Below are 16,749 nucleotides of genomic sequence, written 5' to 3' on the forward strand. Positions count from 1 at the left end.
GCGTGGGTCTCCTCTCTCAGCAACCACCGTCCACTGCCTCCCTGGGCCCAGAAGATTCTGGGCCCGCTGGTCTGAGGTTGTTGCTGTGGTGGCCGCCTGCACATCCTGGCCTGGAGCAAGGGGGCTGGAGCGGCTAGGCCTGCCCTGCCAAGGGCACACTCTGCGAGAGGTCTGGGGACGGGGCCCCCAGGGCTCCGGGGAAGCGTCTGGGGAAAGAGCAGGTCCTTGACACGGCTGCAGGATGTGGTCCTGCAGAGGAGCCAGGTGATGTCGGGAGATGAGGGCAGAGACACCCTCCTCCTGCAGCCTCTGCCCCACTCCCGGGCACAGAGCGGAGGGCCATTCCTTCCCTCAGGCCATTCTCTGCATGTGGTCAGCAGTGTGGCCAAGCTAGGAGGTGGCTAGGAGGTGACCACAGGACCAGCTGGCCATCACTAGCCTTAGTCATCCCCAGATGTGCCCATTGCCACCACCCTCCCCTCCAGTGGCCAAGGTGCTTTGGGGTCCAGCCAGGCTTGGCTACCCTGGTGGCTCCTGGTCCAGTTGCCTGTGGGCAGATCAGCAGGTGCCAGATGGGTGCATCCAGGGCCACCAAGGGCTGGGGAGGGCGGGGGGCTGCCAGGGGATGGCGTGGGTGAGGGCTGGGGGCCTGGAGGCTGGCAGCCTGGCATCAGGGGGTGCTGCCAGGAGAATTCATGTCCGGAAGAAAGCCCACGCAGGCCACGAGGATAGCTCCCGGCGTGACCCAGCTGCTCTCACCGTGTGCTTCGAAGGCACGATTACCGTGTGACCTGCAGGCCTGACCCCGGGGCTGCCAGAAGCTTTGTCGCGTGCCCCTGCCCCTCCCCCAGACTCTGACGGGGGACCCTGTAGTCGAGGGACTGGGGCTGCGGAAGCAAGTGGGCTTGCCCCACAGTCTTCTGGGTCAGCTGCTGTGGGTAAGGGCTGGTGAGGTCCGCCCGTGGGAGGCTTGAGGTCTTGCATCTGGTTCACAAGGTTCCTTCCCTCACACCCCATAAGCACCAACCAGCGTGTTGGAGAAAAGACATGAAGCCCAGTACAAATGAGGAAGGCGTTTTGGGAAAAGAACAAAACCGAGGGGAGGGGTGGCCGACCCGGAGGCAGGCTGGGTGGGGGCGGGGCACGCTCAGGTCTCTGTGGCCTTCCCCGAACACCCAGCCAGCTGGGAACCCGCGGCAGCAGCAGCCAGCGAGGGCTGGGGGAGCAGTATTGGCGACTAGTGCGCGAGGAAAAGGCTTAAGGTCCTTAGCATGTGAGGAGTTTTGATGTATTGACAAGAAAGAGACAAAAACCAGCAGAGAAAAGTGGGTAAAGGCCTGAACTGACAACTCGCAGAGGAGAAAGTCAAGCGGCCGATGAAAAGCCAGTGAAGGGGAAGAGGTGCTTGCTGCCTGTTTGTTTGGCAAAAATTTAAAGGGTATGAGTCACCCTGTGCTGGTGACTGTGTGGGGAGGAGATCATGTGAATTGCCATAGCCTTATTAGAAAACAGTCTGGGAATAGCTCTTAAAATATAACTGGTAAACACTGAACCAGCACCTCCCACTGGGGCCTTCTGCGTGGATGTCCATGTCCCACAATTCACGCCATTAACTGGGGCAAGGCCAGATCATGTGGACGGCTATCCTGGAAGAGGCAGATTGTTTAAAAGGCTTGTTGAGGGAGAAGTATGGTTGGGCCTGCAAGAGGCCCGAATACTCTCTGTTTAAACTGATGAGGTCAAGCTCACAGTGATGAGGTGTGTTCCGCTCACCCACTGTGACACACACGCCTTTATAATGTCTGATGTCCAGTCCTCACCTCCTGGTGACAACGTGGACAGAGGTGGCCCCGGCCTGCCCTGTCTACCTGTGCTGCTCTCTCCAAGCCTTGCGGTGTGCATGCCCCAGCCTACGTGGCCAGGCTCACCCCCTCAACCCCAAACAGCCACCCCCCGTTACCCCCTGCCCTGGATGTGTGCCCTAGAGGGACAGACCCCACCCTGGGGAGGACAGACTCAGGGCACATCTGCCTTGTCTAGAACCTTCCATCACCATTAGGATGAAACTCAGATCCACTGTTTGCCCTACTATCCGGAAGGGACACGTTGTGCCTACAGCTCCTTTAGGAGGTCTGTGTGGGGGGAAGAGAGTCGCACTTGAATTCCCAGGGAGGGATCTCCAGAGACCAGGGTTAGGAGGGAGATCATCAAAGCCACTGTGGAGGCACCCTCCTGCTGGTCCCACCCCACGCAGCTGTCACCCAGACAGGGCCAGGGTCTTTCTGGGGACCCCAGGAAGGCAGTCGTGGACTAGGCGTGCTGTATTCATTGGACATGGCTCAAGGGCCAGGAAGGGAGACCCTGGAGGGGGCTGGGAACTAGGGACCTGGAAAGGTCAGGAAAACCACCTGCAAAGGTGTTTATGAGCCCCTGGACCTGCTCCCAGGCCTGTGTGGACGGGACCCAACCAGCGCCCTCAACAGTGGGCCAGCCCATTCCCAGACCCACCACTGGGGGCGCAGCTAAAACCCCAGCATTCTCCATGGGATGGAGGCAAGACCCCAGTCTCAGAGTGGAATTCAAAGTACTAGAAACCAGAAGAACTGTGGCACTTGCAGACCATGAAGAGCTTGACCAGCAGGCACCACGGATGAGAAGACACAGGTGTTGAAATTATCTGACAAAGACTTGGTAGAGCTGTTGTAAAGATGCTCACATGAGCTGTTGATCGAAAATAATAAAACAGCCAGTTACTTTACCAGCAATATGGGTTTATTCGGGAACAGTAAAGAACTGGAATTCAGGACAAGCAGTCTAAGGTGAACCACAAGCAAGTGCGGAGAACAAGGGAGCAGAAACTCTTTTATAGAGGAGAAGGCGGGGTTGGGAGGGGCTGTTCTAAACAAAGTGTCAGTTGGAGGAAACGGAGTTCGCAGTGTGGTGGCTTTTCATTGGCTGAACTGTAATGGTCTCTCATTGGCTGGGCTGTTGCTGGGCGGGGAGAAAATCTTCCTTTCTCCTGCTGGGTAGTAAGTAGTAATCTTCCTGTTGGGCCTGCAATTGAGGCTGCACGGTAGGCCGTGGGCGCTCCCCCTTCTGGCCTCCTGTTAGATAAGCTTTCTGTTTATTAATTTCCACGTTTCTCCTTTTTGATCAAGATTTTTCTCTGAAAGCATTGCTTATCAAAAATCAGTTTTTTGGGCTTCCCTGGTGGCGCAGTGGTTGGGGGTCTGCCTGCTGATGCAGGGGACACGGGTTCGTGCCCCGGTCCGGGAGGATCCCACGTGCCGCGGAGCGGCTGGGCCCGTGAGCCATGGCCGCTGAGCCTGCGCGTCCGGAGCCTGTGCTCCGCAACGGGAGAGGCCACAGCAGTGAGAGGCCTGCGTACCGCAACAACAACAGCAACAAAAAGATCAGTTTTTTATGGATTCAGTGACTTTTTGTCCATCATTGCCAGGGAGGACCTTTCCTGGGTACCGTGTCCCTCGTGGAAGGGCGAGTGCACAGATTGGAAACCTCTTGAGGTCACATTCAAGTAACAAGGAGGGGTAGGAGGGAGATCTCTCAGGAATTTCCCATCTAAAGTCTGTGTCTTAGAATAGTGAATACAGCAAGGGAACAGTCAACACAGAAAGAAGTAAGCACTTTGAGAAGGCACAGTGCAGGAATAAACGTGAAGCCGTAGCTGATAAATTTTCCCCCAAATAGCAAAACTTCAAGGACTTTTAATTTATTTATTGCAATTGAAGTATAGTTGATTGACAGTGTTGGGTTATCAAAGACTTATTCATTTGAAACTAAATGTTTGTCAATAATACAGCCTGTAGGTTACAAATTTAGACCATGAATTTGGATAAGGATCCGGAGTCAGTTAATAGTCCAGATGAAAGAGAGAGACTAGTGTGAATTTGAAACCTAACAGGCCCGGTTCTGATATCTGGTCAGATGTCGTCTTCTTCAATTCGGGGAAATCTTTACTTTCAGGTCCCCAGTCGGTGCGCAGCTTCATTCAGGCATGAGTCACCTGAAGCCAGGGGTCTATTCCTCGGAGTTTGACAGCACAAGGGGGGGTTAGCAGTGCCTGGTTCGGGCCTTCCCAGTGAGGGTGAAGGGGGTCCTTACGGGTCTTTTCCAACAGAGTCTCCGGGCTGCAGGTGCGATGCTAAGCTCTTCGTCTCCCGGGAGTGTGCTGTGGAAAGATCGCTCTTCCAGGGCATGACTACTTTCAACAGACGCATTCAGGCCTCTATAATATTGAAGTGTGCCTCCGTTTACCAGCAGTGGGTGAAAAGAGGCGGGTCTCAGGTGCATCCGAGGTCTGGTGACTGTCTCAGGGGTGAGAGTTTATGAGTTCCAAAGGGAGTGGTCTGAGATTGAGAAGGATAAACAGCAATGCTTTTGGCCACGGTAGTTGGAGAGTCTCTGTAAGTTTTGCCAGTCGGGTTTTAATAGTGCGATTAGTGCATTCGAGTAACCCTGTGGATTGGGGATGGTAAGACAGTGAGAGTGTAAAGCCGGCCAAACAGTACGGACTAGTCGAAGTACCAAACCAGCAAAGTGGGTTCCCAGGTCACTGTGAAGGACTACCCAGGGAAGGGGATTAGGGATTACCCAGGGAAGGATGATCTTTTCTAACAAAATGTTAGCCTTGGAAGAAGCAGTGGCCTGTCTACAGGGGAGAACTCTGGTCCAGTGAGAAAACATACAGCTCATGACTAAACATGTTTGTATCTGTGAGGTGGGGAAGCTGTGTGAAATCCATCTGCCGAACCTCCAGTGGTCCGTGAGGCAGTTCAGTGTCCGGGAGCAGTGCGAACGGGTTTCCCTGGATCGTGTTTTGTTTCTCGTGGAGGTGTTTTTGGCCCCACCGTGTGGCACGTGGGATCTTAGCTCCCCAACCAGGAATCGAAGCCTCACCCCCTGCATTGGAAACGCGGAGTCCTAACCACCAGACTGCCAGGGAAGTCCCTGCCTGGATTGTATTTGGACAGGTGAGACAGGTGGGACAAGCCAGGTGGACACTTTCTGCAGCCTTATGAATGTTTCCGCACCGACGCTGGTTCCTGAAGGCTCTCATTTTGTCAGTGGACCTACCAATGGTGAGAAGTGAGAACCTTAGAATTTCTGGTGGAGGCTGGATTGTTACTTGGCCCAAGCTAGAGTTCTTTTTCTCGAACCAACAGTCACTAGATTTCCAATACTGTTTTTCCTTTTCTGGGGCCAATTGTTATGCATTTCTAGTCAATTTTTCCAGATTGTCGTCTTGGGGAGCATGTCTTTGGACCGTGACAGAAGTTTGGCCATTGATTCCTTTGAGAGCAGTGGTTTTGGAGGAAATATCAGTGACATGGCTTCCTTTAGCCTCTGGGGAGTCGAGTCTGGAATGCCCAGGGATCTTAATAACCGTCAAGGCGGCCGCGAGGGTATGGTATCTGTTGGATTTGGACATAGGAGCCATTTTTGATCTTTTCCCCATTAGCGGTAAGGAACCTCGTTGTTTCCATCAGCGTCCCAAGGTCTTGGGCGGCCCCGAAGACATGCTGACGGTGTAAACATGGTGCTTTTGCCCTTGGCTGAAGCGCAAGCCGAGCGAGAGCATGTGGTTCAGCCTGTTGGGCCAAAGTAGCCAAAAAGTAAAGGCGTTGCCTTGGTGACTTCGGGGGGGTGTAGCAGCACACCCAACAGTGTTTGCCGCCGCCGTCTTCAACAGGACGCCAGTGAACCCCGGGAAGTCCGCCCTGGTTAGAGGAGCCCCTGTAAAGCGGCATGGGGCATCAGCAGGTGGTCTGTCAGTGTGAGGCAGTCATGAGGTTGGCAGGGAGGGAGAGAGCAGAACAGCAGTGGCAAGGTTGCTACAACGGGGAGAGCTGTGCGAGGAGCTGTTAGCAGGGTTTCATGGGAGGTGGGGTGACTAACTGGAAAGCGTTGAGTGTGTGAGAATTTGGGAGGGCTTCTACCGCGTGGGGTGCAAAGGTGGTGAAAACTCTTTCTCTGGTGATGATTCTTTCTCTGGTGGCCTTGACTGGAAGGGCAGTGGCAGGAGTGGCTCTGAGACCAGGGGGCATCCCCGTGCCACAAGTCCAGCTGTCGGCTGTAATACTCAATGGGTCAATGGCAGCCCCCATGTTTTGGGGCAAGTACTCCAAGGGCGTTCCCATCCTTCTCACATACAAAGAGGCAAAAGAGAAGCTGATAATTAGGACGTCAAGGGCAGATGGTCTTGTTAAGCTTTTCTTCAAGGTCTCAAAGGCTGTGGCATCTTGATCTTCCCAAATAATAGTGTCAGTTTTGATCTTTTTTAATAGGGTATATAGGGCCTTTCCTGATGGTGCAGTGGATAAGACCCCGTGCTCCCAATGCAGGGGGCCCGGGTTCGATCCCTGGTCAGGGAACTAGATCCCACATGCATGCTGCAAGTAAGAGTTCACATGCCATAACTAAGGAGCCCGCCTGCCACAACTAAGACCCGGTGCAACCAAAAAAAAAAAAAAAAAAATAGAGCATATAGGGGCTGGGCCATAAGGGAGAAATTTGGAATCCAATTTCGACTGTAGCCAGCTAACCCAAGAAAAACCTCATAATTGGGGCTTAGTTTTAGATTTGGGGATGTTCAGGATGCCATAAAGAGTACACAAATCCAAGTGTCACCCTTGTTCCGAGATCATGTGCCCTAAATATTGATCCTGAGTTTGAGCAACTCAATTTTTCCTTGGAGACTTTATGTCCCTTTAAGCCCAAATGTCTTAACAGGTGGATGCTGTCTTCCTGTGAAGAGGTTTGAGGAAGCGAGCAGAGCAGCTTATCGTCTGTGTAATTGGCCCTTGAAGAACGCGGTGTTTGGGGCATCCACCCCCGTACAGCTGAAAATCCACGTGTAACTTTACAGTCAGCCCTCTGCATCTACGTTTCTGTATCCATGGATTCAACCAATTGCAAGTTGCACAGTACAGTAGTACTGTAGTATTTATTGGGAAAAAAATGCATATAAATGGACCTGCTCAGTTCTAACCCATGTTGTTCAAAGGCCAACTGTATATTGTAGCAAAGTCAAGCCTGCAGAAAACTTTGTCATCCAAGTCAGCTTTCAAGATTTGTGGAAAGTAAGAGGGATTTTTGTAAAACCTGGGGCATTGCTGTCCAGGTATATTTTTGTCCTTCCCAGGTGAAGGCAAAAAGGTACTGACTGGCTTTATCATCTGGAATGCTGAAGCGTGCACAGCACAGATTAATAACAGTGAAAAAATGTGCTTTCAGTAGGAACGGATGCGAGTGGAGTATGGAGGTTAAGAACAACAGGGTGTCGAGGGGCAGCACGTTGATTATTGCCTGCAGGTCCTGGACAGGCCTCCATCCTCAGCCGTTGGGCTTTCTCACGGGTTATATTTAATAGTATTACAGAGACTAGCACAAGGGGTAGTGAGGCTCTGAGCCTTGGAATCCTCTTACGGGCTTTACACCTTGAAGGGCTTCTTTCCTCAGAGGGTATTGATTAGTTCTGGGGAGAGGTTTCGAGGGACCTATTTGAGTCTTAATGGGAAGAGCACTGTGGGTTTTGCCAATATCAGTTGGAGACGTTTTGCCCATAAGGAGGATGGTAGCTGACTCAGCAGGGACAAATGATCAGCGTCTCCCGAATCAGCTCCAGGACCGTCAGAGACAAAGCAAAGCCAAGCCAGTGAAGGATCACTGAACTCACCTGGTTGGCTATTTTGACTGTTACTGTGAAATTCTAGAATTATTTCCCCTTTTGGGAGAAAGAAATTCCAGCATATTTGCTGAGCTGTCTTGGCCCAATAAATGAATAGGGGCAGAGAGACTAAGGAGGGAAGTGTGGGTATCTCTCAGGGGCCTAAGCAAAAAGGAGCAGGTTCAGAGACAGGACCCTGTTGAGGTTCATCAGAGAGCCCCACTACTTGGATCACTTTCGTGCTCCGAGGCCGGGGCTGCTTTACCGCAGTTGAACTGAGAGTGAGACTCTGGTGCCAAGAGATTGATTCCCAATCTGGAGAGTTGTTTTTCTGAGCTGATGAAGAGGGAGGGTTGGGAAGAACCCCTGTGGTTCCTCAGAGGCCCGTTGGTGGTGGTCAGGAGGGCGTTGGAAAGGCTGGTTAGAGGGCTGAAGGCACTTGAAGCACTTACACTTGTGACAATCGTTTTCCCAAAGTCCTGGCTTTTTGCGATAATAGCAGGAACTAGGAGGGTTTGGGTTTTGTTTAGGGACCTTTATTTGCTGGAGTTGAAATTAATCTTTTTTTTTAATTAATCTTTTAAGTGACTCATCTAGGGTGTGAGTGAGCTGATTTGCCAAATTAACTAAATCTGGAGTGGACATAGCTTCCCATTCCATCCTGGTCCTTCTAACTAAAAGGAAAGATCTCCATTCAGCCCATTAATAAACAGAGTTGAAGGCTACCCTGATGGACTCAACATCTGAAGGAAGACCAGATTTTTTTTTTTTTAAACTGTCTGAAGTTGATTGTAATAGTCATGAGCAGGTTCGTCCGATTTTTGTGTGCAAGCCTGAAGTTTGCTCACAACCACAGGCTAAGGACAGGCTAAGGACAGGCTAAGGACAGGCTAAGGACAGGCTACTCTAATTGCTTGGGGGAGTCCTCCAGCAGGTGTTCTCACCTCTTGCCAAAAGTTGGGGGTTGTTTCTCTAAATCCCTTTCAGGATGTTCCCATCAGGCAAGTTTCATCCAATGTTTGGCTTGACCCCCATCCGCAAGCGTATAGATCTGGGGAAACCAGGCTGGTATGTTTGGATAATGATGTTAAATTCTTCAGCAAACCTGTGGGGTTCCTCACTGACTTTAGGACACTCTTTTAGGGCTCTCAATTTGGCCTTAGTCTAGGGAACATGAACTTGGGTTTTGTTGGAATCTTCAGAAGACTTAAGTTTAAAGGGGCAGGTCCTGAACTAATGGTTACGGGGGGAAGGATGGGGGAGAAGGATAGATTGGGAGTTTGGGATTGACATGTACACACCGCTATATTTAAAATAGATAAACAACGAGGACCTACTGTATAGCACAGGGAACTCTGCTCAATGTTCTGAAATAACTTAAATGGGAAAAGAAATAGAAAATGAATAGATACATATATATGTATAACTGAATCACTTTGCTGTACACCTGAAACTAATACAACATTGTTAATCAACTATGCTCCAATATAAAATAAAATTTTAAAGAATAAATAAAGAGGCAGATTCTAACAGGTTCAGAGGAGGAAGTTGGGAGAGGTTTAGGGAAGCACAGTGAGAGAATTGGAATGAGACAGCGGAGGGCAGAAGAAAAGAGGAAGATAGCGTGGGGGGTGGGCGGGGGGGTGCTGAGCACAGGGGCTGCTTTGTCCAGAGACAGGGGATGGGGGCCGGGGGAGAGTCCTCAGAAGCCAGTTTTTCTTCAATTGTTTGTTTGCCTCAGTTAATTTAAAAATTGTATTTTGCTAAGTGGCAATTTCAGAATCTTGATAATGTTTGGAAGCCTCAAAATACCAATCAAAATAGGAATCCCGGGCTTCCCTGGTGGCGCAGTGGTTGGGAGTCCGCCTGCCGATGCAGGGGACACGGGTTCATGCCCCGGTCCGGGAGGATCCCACGTGCCACGGAGCGGCTGGGCCCGTGAGCCATGGCTGCTGAGCGTGTGCTTCGCAACGGGAGAGGCCACAACAGTGAGAGGCCTGCGTACCGCGAAAAAAAAAAAAAAAGGAATCCCATTTAGTTTTGAAATTTTTTAGAGCCACGGCTGTCCAATTCGTCTTTAAGAAAAGTAAGCTTGGAAAATTTAAAAGTTCCCCATAATGACCATCAGTGTTATAAATTACTTTGGGTTAAGTTGGTCCATTTAATTAGAAATGTGCATGAGAGGGAATTCTCTGGTAGTCCAGTGGTTAGGACTCTGTGCTCTCACTGCCAAGGGCCTGGGTTCAATCACTGGTCAGGGAACTAAAATCCCACAAGCCACACATGGTACGGCCAAAAAAAAACCCCAAACCACAAACAGACAAAAAAAGAAATGTGCCTAAGGAAGGACCACAGTTTTTAAGCATAAAACTGGTTGAAGGGGATGGAGGGGGCACTGTCAAAACATTTAGATTGCTGGGATCCCTTTTCTTAGAGTTTTTTCTCTAGAGCAAAGGAAATAAATTTTTAAACAGCACAGTTCCTATAGGAATAACCCAGTTCCAAAGGAATTGGACCAAAGGCTTAGCAGTGCAGTTTCAGTAGGAACAGCCTTATTTCAAGAGACAGGCCAAACAGGTACTCTCAGAAAGGACAAAGCCTGTAAAGAAAGGATGAAGTCTTCCAAAAAAAGCAGATCTCAAATAAAGCCTGGAGAGCCTCAAAACACAAAAAGAGTGGGGTTTGAACCCTGGAGAAAACTTAACCCTCAAACTCCAGGGTCAGCAAGAAAGTAGTGAGCTCGATAGGCTCTGCAAGTCCACACCTGTTTGCTCACTGCCTTGGAGTTCTTAGGGGTCTTCTCTGGGTCCCTCTTCTGACACCAAGTAATGTTGACCTAAATCAATGAAACCATCAGTTATATTACCAGCACAAATGGTTTATTTGAGAACAGCAAAGAATTGCAATTCAAGGTACACAATCTGTGGTGTACCACAGGTAAGTTCGGAGAACAAAGGAGAGGAACTTTCTTTTATAGAGGAGAAGGAGGAGTTGGGAGGGGCTGTTCTAAACAAAGAGTCCTTTGGAGGAAACTGGGAGTTGGAAGTACAGTGACTTTTCATTGGCTGAGCTGTGCTGGTGAAGGAAAACTAAGAGAATTTGTAGGCAGCAGACCTGCTCTAAAGGGACAGTTAAGGGAGATTCTTCAGACAGAAATCAAATGATACCAGAAGGAAACTTGGAACACCAGGATTAAGGAAGAGCAACAGAAGTGATACATATCATAGACTATTCTCCTCTCAAGTTCTTTAAAATATGTTGGACAATGAAAGCAAAAGTTACAGCATTGTCTGGGGGGATTTCAATGTCAGTGTGATGTATAAGACAACTATAACGTGAAAGGTGGGGAGAAAAGAGACCAACGTGGTCTCCAACTGAAGTGGTAAACACTGATTACAAACAGACTGTAGAAAGTGATGTATGTATTTTGAATTCCCTAGAAAAACCAGTAAAATTTTATACAAAACAGATATAGTCAAAATCATAAGAGAAAAATTTTAATGGCATATGAAAAAAAATGTTCAAATAACACAAAAGAAGGCAGGAAAGGGGAAAGGAGGAATGAAGGAAAAAAACCACCAAAATAATAAAATGCTAGACCTAAATTCAAAGTACCGTTTTGAATTGAATTGCCAAATACCAATTGAATTACCAAATTCAAATTATCCATATTACACTAGGTGTAAATGGATTTCTCTCATAGCCTAGGAAAGTGCAAGGGTTTTAGGAACTGAGAACCAGAGACAGATGAAGACCAAATATATATTTCTCATTATAAATCACAATATCTAAATCTGTTTACAAGAAACTTACTTCAAATATAATGATAAAGTAGATTAAAGTAAAAGGATGAAAGATGATATACCATGCAAATACTAATCAAAAGAAGACAGGAGCGAGTGGTTTTGTTAATATCACACAACATAAACTTTAGAGCAAAGCGAATTACCGGGGATAAAGAGGGACATTGCATATTGAAAAAAGGGACAATTCTTCAAGAAGCCATAGCAATTCTAAAGGTAGGCACCTGAAAACAGAGCTTTAATAGAAAAAAGTTTTGAAGCAAAAATTGACAACTGAAAGTAGAAATAGACAAATCCACAATTACAGTTGGAGTCAGCAGTACTTCTCTCTCAGTAACAGATAAAACTAGTAGACAGAAGACCAGCAAGGATATAAAATAAGTGAACAATACTATCAACCAACTGGACATAATGATATTTACAGCACACTCCACACAACAGCAACAGAATGTATATTCTTCTCAAGTGCACATGGAACATTCACCAAAATAAAGCATAGCTTGATCTGAAAAAACAAACCTTAGCAAATTTAAGATCATCCAAAACATACAAAGCATGTTGTCTGACTATAATAGAATTAGAGTAGAAATCAATAAGAGAAAAATGTCAGGAAAATCTTTAATCACTTGGGAATTAAACACCACAATCCTAAATAATCCACGGATCAAAGAGGAAGTCTTAAGGGAAACTTAAAATATTTTGAACTGAATGAAATTAAAATACAGCATGTAAGAAACTTGAGAGATGCAGCTAAAGCAGTGCTTAGAGGGAAATTTATAGTACAAATGCTTACATTAGAAAAGAAGAAAGGTCTCAAGTCAATAATCTAAATTTCCATCTCAAGAAATTAGAAAATGATGAGCAATATAGACCCAAGTCATGCAGAAGAAGGAAAATAAATATAAGAGCAAAAATCAAAAGAATGTGGAAACCAAAAAGCAATAGAAAAAAAATTGTGAAAAAGCTGATTCTTTGGAATGATCAATAAAATTGATAAACCTCTAGCGACACTGGCAAAAAAAAAAAAAAAGTGCAGACACAAATTACCAGTATCAGGAACGAAAGAGGTCTGTCACTACAGACATCACAAAAGGATAGGAAAGGAATGCTCTGAATAACTCTGTTGACATAAATTCAATAGCTGGAGTGCCACGGACCAAGTCCTCAAAAGCCACAAGCTACCAAAACTCACTCAGCATGAACTAGATAGCCTGAATAGCCCTATTACTACTAAAGAAATTAAATCTATAGTTAAATATCTTCTGAAAAAGAAAGTCTCATAGTTTCACTGGCAAATTACACTAAACATTTAAAGAAGAAATACAAAGTCTACAAATCCCTTCCAGGAAATAAAAGGGGAAGGACAACTTCCCAACTCGTTTACCAGTCCAGCATCACCCCAGTACTGAAACCAGCACTGAAAAGAAAACAACAAACCCTTGTGAACATAGCTGCAAAAACCCTCAACAGATACAATTATTCTTATTCTCTGAAGTAGTTCTGTTCTATGAAGTCACTGCAAACTCCAAGTTAGCCAACACCGAACCACTGCTCCCCAGGGGAGATAGAGGCTCAGGTTCCTGAAGGCACAAAAGCACAAAAAACATGGCACGAAACAGACCGTGAAAAGGACGCTTGTTTACAGCAAGAGCTGAAACAAGAAGGCAGTGTCGCCTTGCTCAACCTCAGCTGAGGACGTGCACATCGAGTCATTCAAACTTTTTGCTGCTCTGTTCATGTCCACAGATGACCACGGAAGCGCTACAAGTATTGATTTGGGAATTACAAAACAATTTTGAGGTTAGTAAGCAAAACTGCAAATACAAAATCCACAAATAATGAGACCTGACTGTGTTAACAAACAAAATCCAGTGAGATATAAAGAAAACGATGCACCACAGCCAAGTGAAACTTATCCTGAGAATGCACGGCTGGTGCAGTATTTAGGAAAGTCAGTCAGTGTGTATCACCACACTGAGTGTCCAAAGAAGAAACGTCACCTGAACACATTAAAGGATGAAGACACAGCACGTGACAAAATACAGCGCTCATTCGTGACGAAAACTCTAGCGAACCAGGGGGAACTTCCGCACCCTGACAAAGGGCATCGCATGACACCTACAACTAACACCGTGCTTCGTGGTGGACGACGATTCAGCCTGGGAACAAGGCTGAGGTGTGCAGTCATCACCGTACTTCATGCACCCGGGGGTCTTTGCCAGGGCAGTAGGCGAGAAGGAAGAAGAGCCACACACGAGCGGAGGAGATGCCGCTGTCCTGTTTACAGACCACGCGACTGTCTGCGTCAGAAACTCCAGGGAATCTACAGACTCCTGGGGCTAATAGGTGGGCTTAGCACGGTGGTGGGTACAAGGTCAACCACAGAGACCAATTGCATCTACTCACCACCAATGAACAATTGAAAACTGAGTTTTTAAAAGTACCATAGCTCCCCACAAAAATGAAATACCTAGGTATAAATCTAACAAAACATGTACTGGGTCATGGTTCTGAACACTAGAAAAATGCTGACGAAAAGAATTTTAAGACCTAAACACTAACTAGAGAGAAGAGAAATTGTGTTCAGGGATTGGAAGCCTCAAAACTGTAAAGATATCAATTCTCCACAAACTGATTATATAACGCCAATAAAAGTTTCAGGAGAATTTTTTTGTACATAAAGAGGGGCTGACTATAAAATCTATATGGAAGGGCACAGGAACTAGAATAGCTAAAACAATTTTGAAAAAGAAGATTGAAGTTGGAGGACTCGTACTGCACAATATTAAGGGCTACTCTGTGGGGACTTCCTTGGCGGTGCAGTGGTTAGGAATCCGCCTGCCAATGTAGGAGACACGGGTTTGAGCCCTGGTCCGGGAAGATCCCACATGCCGCGGAGCAACTAAGCCCGTGCACCACAACTACTGAGCCTGCGCTCTAGAGCCCGTGCTCGGCAACAAGAGAAGCCACTGCAAAGAGAAGCCGGCGCACCACAATGAAGAGTGGCCCCCGCTCGCCGCAACTAGAGAAAGTCCGTGCGCAGCAATGAAGACCCAACACAGCCAAAAATGAATAAGTAAATAAATAAATTTATTAAAAAAACCCCACATCTTTAAAAAAAAAAAGACTTACTATGTGGCTGCATAATCAAGACAGAATTGGGGACAGAATTCCAATAGAATGTCCAGAAATGAGCCCTCACAAACATGGCGCATCGTACAGAGGTGCAGAGGGTTCCACAGAGGAAGGATGGTCCTTTCTCTTTTTAAAATTTAATTATTTTTTTGACTGCATTGGGTCTTCATTGCTGCGTACAGGCTTTTCTCTAGTTGTGGTGAGCAGGGGCTACTCTTTGTTGCAGTGTGTGGGCTTCTCATTGCGGTGGCTTCTCTTGCTGTGGAGCATAGGCTCTAGGCGCGTGGGCTTCAGTAGCTGTGGCACGTGGGCTCAGTAGCTGTGGCTCGCGGACTTAGTTGCTCCGAGGCATGTGGGATCCTCCCGGACCAGGGCTCGAACCCGTGTCCCCTGCGTTGGCAGGCAGATTCTTAACCACTGGGCCACCAGGGAAGCCCCCATCCTTTTTTTTTTTTAATTTTGTTGAAGTATAGTTGATTTACAATGTTGTGTTAATTTCTCCTGCACAGCAAAGTGACTCAGTTATTTATACACACACACACACACACACATATATATTCTCTTTCATATTCTTTTCCATTATGGTTTATCACAGGATACTGAATATAGTTCCTTGTGTTATGCAGTAGGACCTTGTTGTTTATCCATCTTGTATATAATAGTTTGCATCTGCTAACCCCAAACTCCCATTCCTTCCCTTCCCTACTCCCCCTTCCCCTTGGCAACCGCAAGTCTGTTCTCTATGTCTGTGAGTCAGTTTCTGTTTCATAGATAGGTTGGTTTGTGTCATATTTTAGATTCCACATGTAAGTGAGATCATACGGTATTTGTCTTTCTCTTTCTGACTTACTTCGCTCAGTATGATAATCTCTGGGTCCATCCATGTTGCTGCCAAGGGCATTGTTTCCTTCTTTCTTGATAGCTGAGTCATAGTCCATTGTATATATGTACCACATCTTCTTTAGAAAGGATGGTCTTTTCAACACCCAGTGCCGGTGCCTTGGCCGTCCACATGCAGAGGAGGTGGACTTGACCAAGACACACATCTTACAAAGAATAATTCAAAATGGTTCATAGATCAAGTTACATCATGAAACTAAGAGACTTGAGGAGAAAGAATTCTTCATGACCAGGGGTTAGGCAAAAAGTTCTTAGTAACAACACAAAAAGACCATCCACAGAAAACCACACGGATAAATTTGGCTTCATCAAGAATTTTAAAATTTGCTCTGTGAAATACACTGTTCAGATAAGATACGGACTGAGAGAAAATACTTGCAAACCTCATCCAGGAGGAGGGGCTGCACCTAGAATATATAAAGAATTCTCCAAACTCAGCAGGAATAAGTCAAACAATCCAACCAAAAGATGTGCCACGTGACCAGAGAGGACACACGAGTGCAAAAAGCGCGTGGGGAGGCTCTCGGCATCCTCAGCCCTTAGTGCAAACTGAAGCCACAGTGAGGCTGGACCGGCATCGGCCAGACCGGCTGAAATGGAAAGTTGTGACGCGGACGCTGGAAGGACGCAGAGAGACCGGCTGTCTCACGCTAGAGAACGCCTGCGCAGTTTTGCATCGAGTTAAACCCAGCAGTCTGTCTCCGGGGTGGGAGCGAAAGCACAGGTCCGGCGAAGCCTCGTGCATGAATGTCCACGGCAGCTTTTCACAGTCGGAGAGCGGGAACCCCGATGCCTCCAGCACCGGGGGTTCAGCAAACGGTTCATCAGAGCAGCTGGTCTCCACGTGGGCATGGGGGAGATGCTGGGCCTCAGGTCTCAAGCTGAGGCGAAGAAGCCAGGCTCAATTCATCTCTGAGACCCCCTCCCGAGGACAAAACCTCAGCGAGGAGAGCCAGTGGGGTGGGGGGGCCGGGGCTGGGCTGGGCGGATCTGGTTGCGGTGGCCGGGGTCACACAAATAGACCTGTGTGCGCAAAAAGGGGCAATTTCACCGCACGCCTGCAAACCACCAAACCACTCGACTGGGGCTGACTCTCGCCCTCCTCATGGGACCACAGCTGGTCCTGACTCCGGGCCTTTGCTCTGGCCGAGCCCTCGGCCTTGGGCCCTTTCCAGTCACCTGACTCCGCTGACCTGCCCCTCGCCTGAGCACTGGCACCGTCCT

The sequence above is a fragment of the Delphinus delphis genome, chromosome 6 (genome assembly GCF_949987515.2).
Source record: "Delphinus delphis chromosome 6, mDelDel1.2, whole genome shotgun sequence".
Lineage (NCBI taxonomy): Eukaryota > Metazoa > Chordata > Mammalia > Artiodactyla > Delphinidae > Delphinus > Delphinus delphis.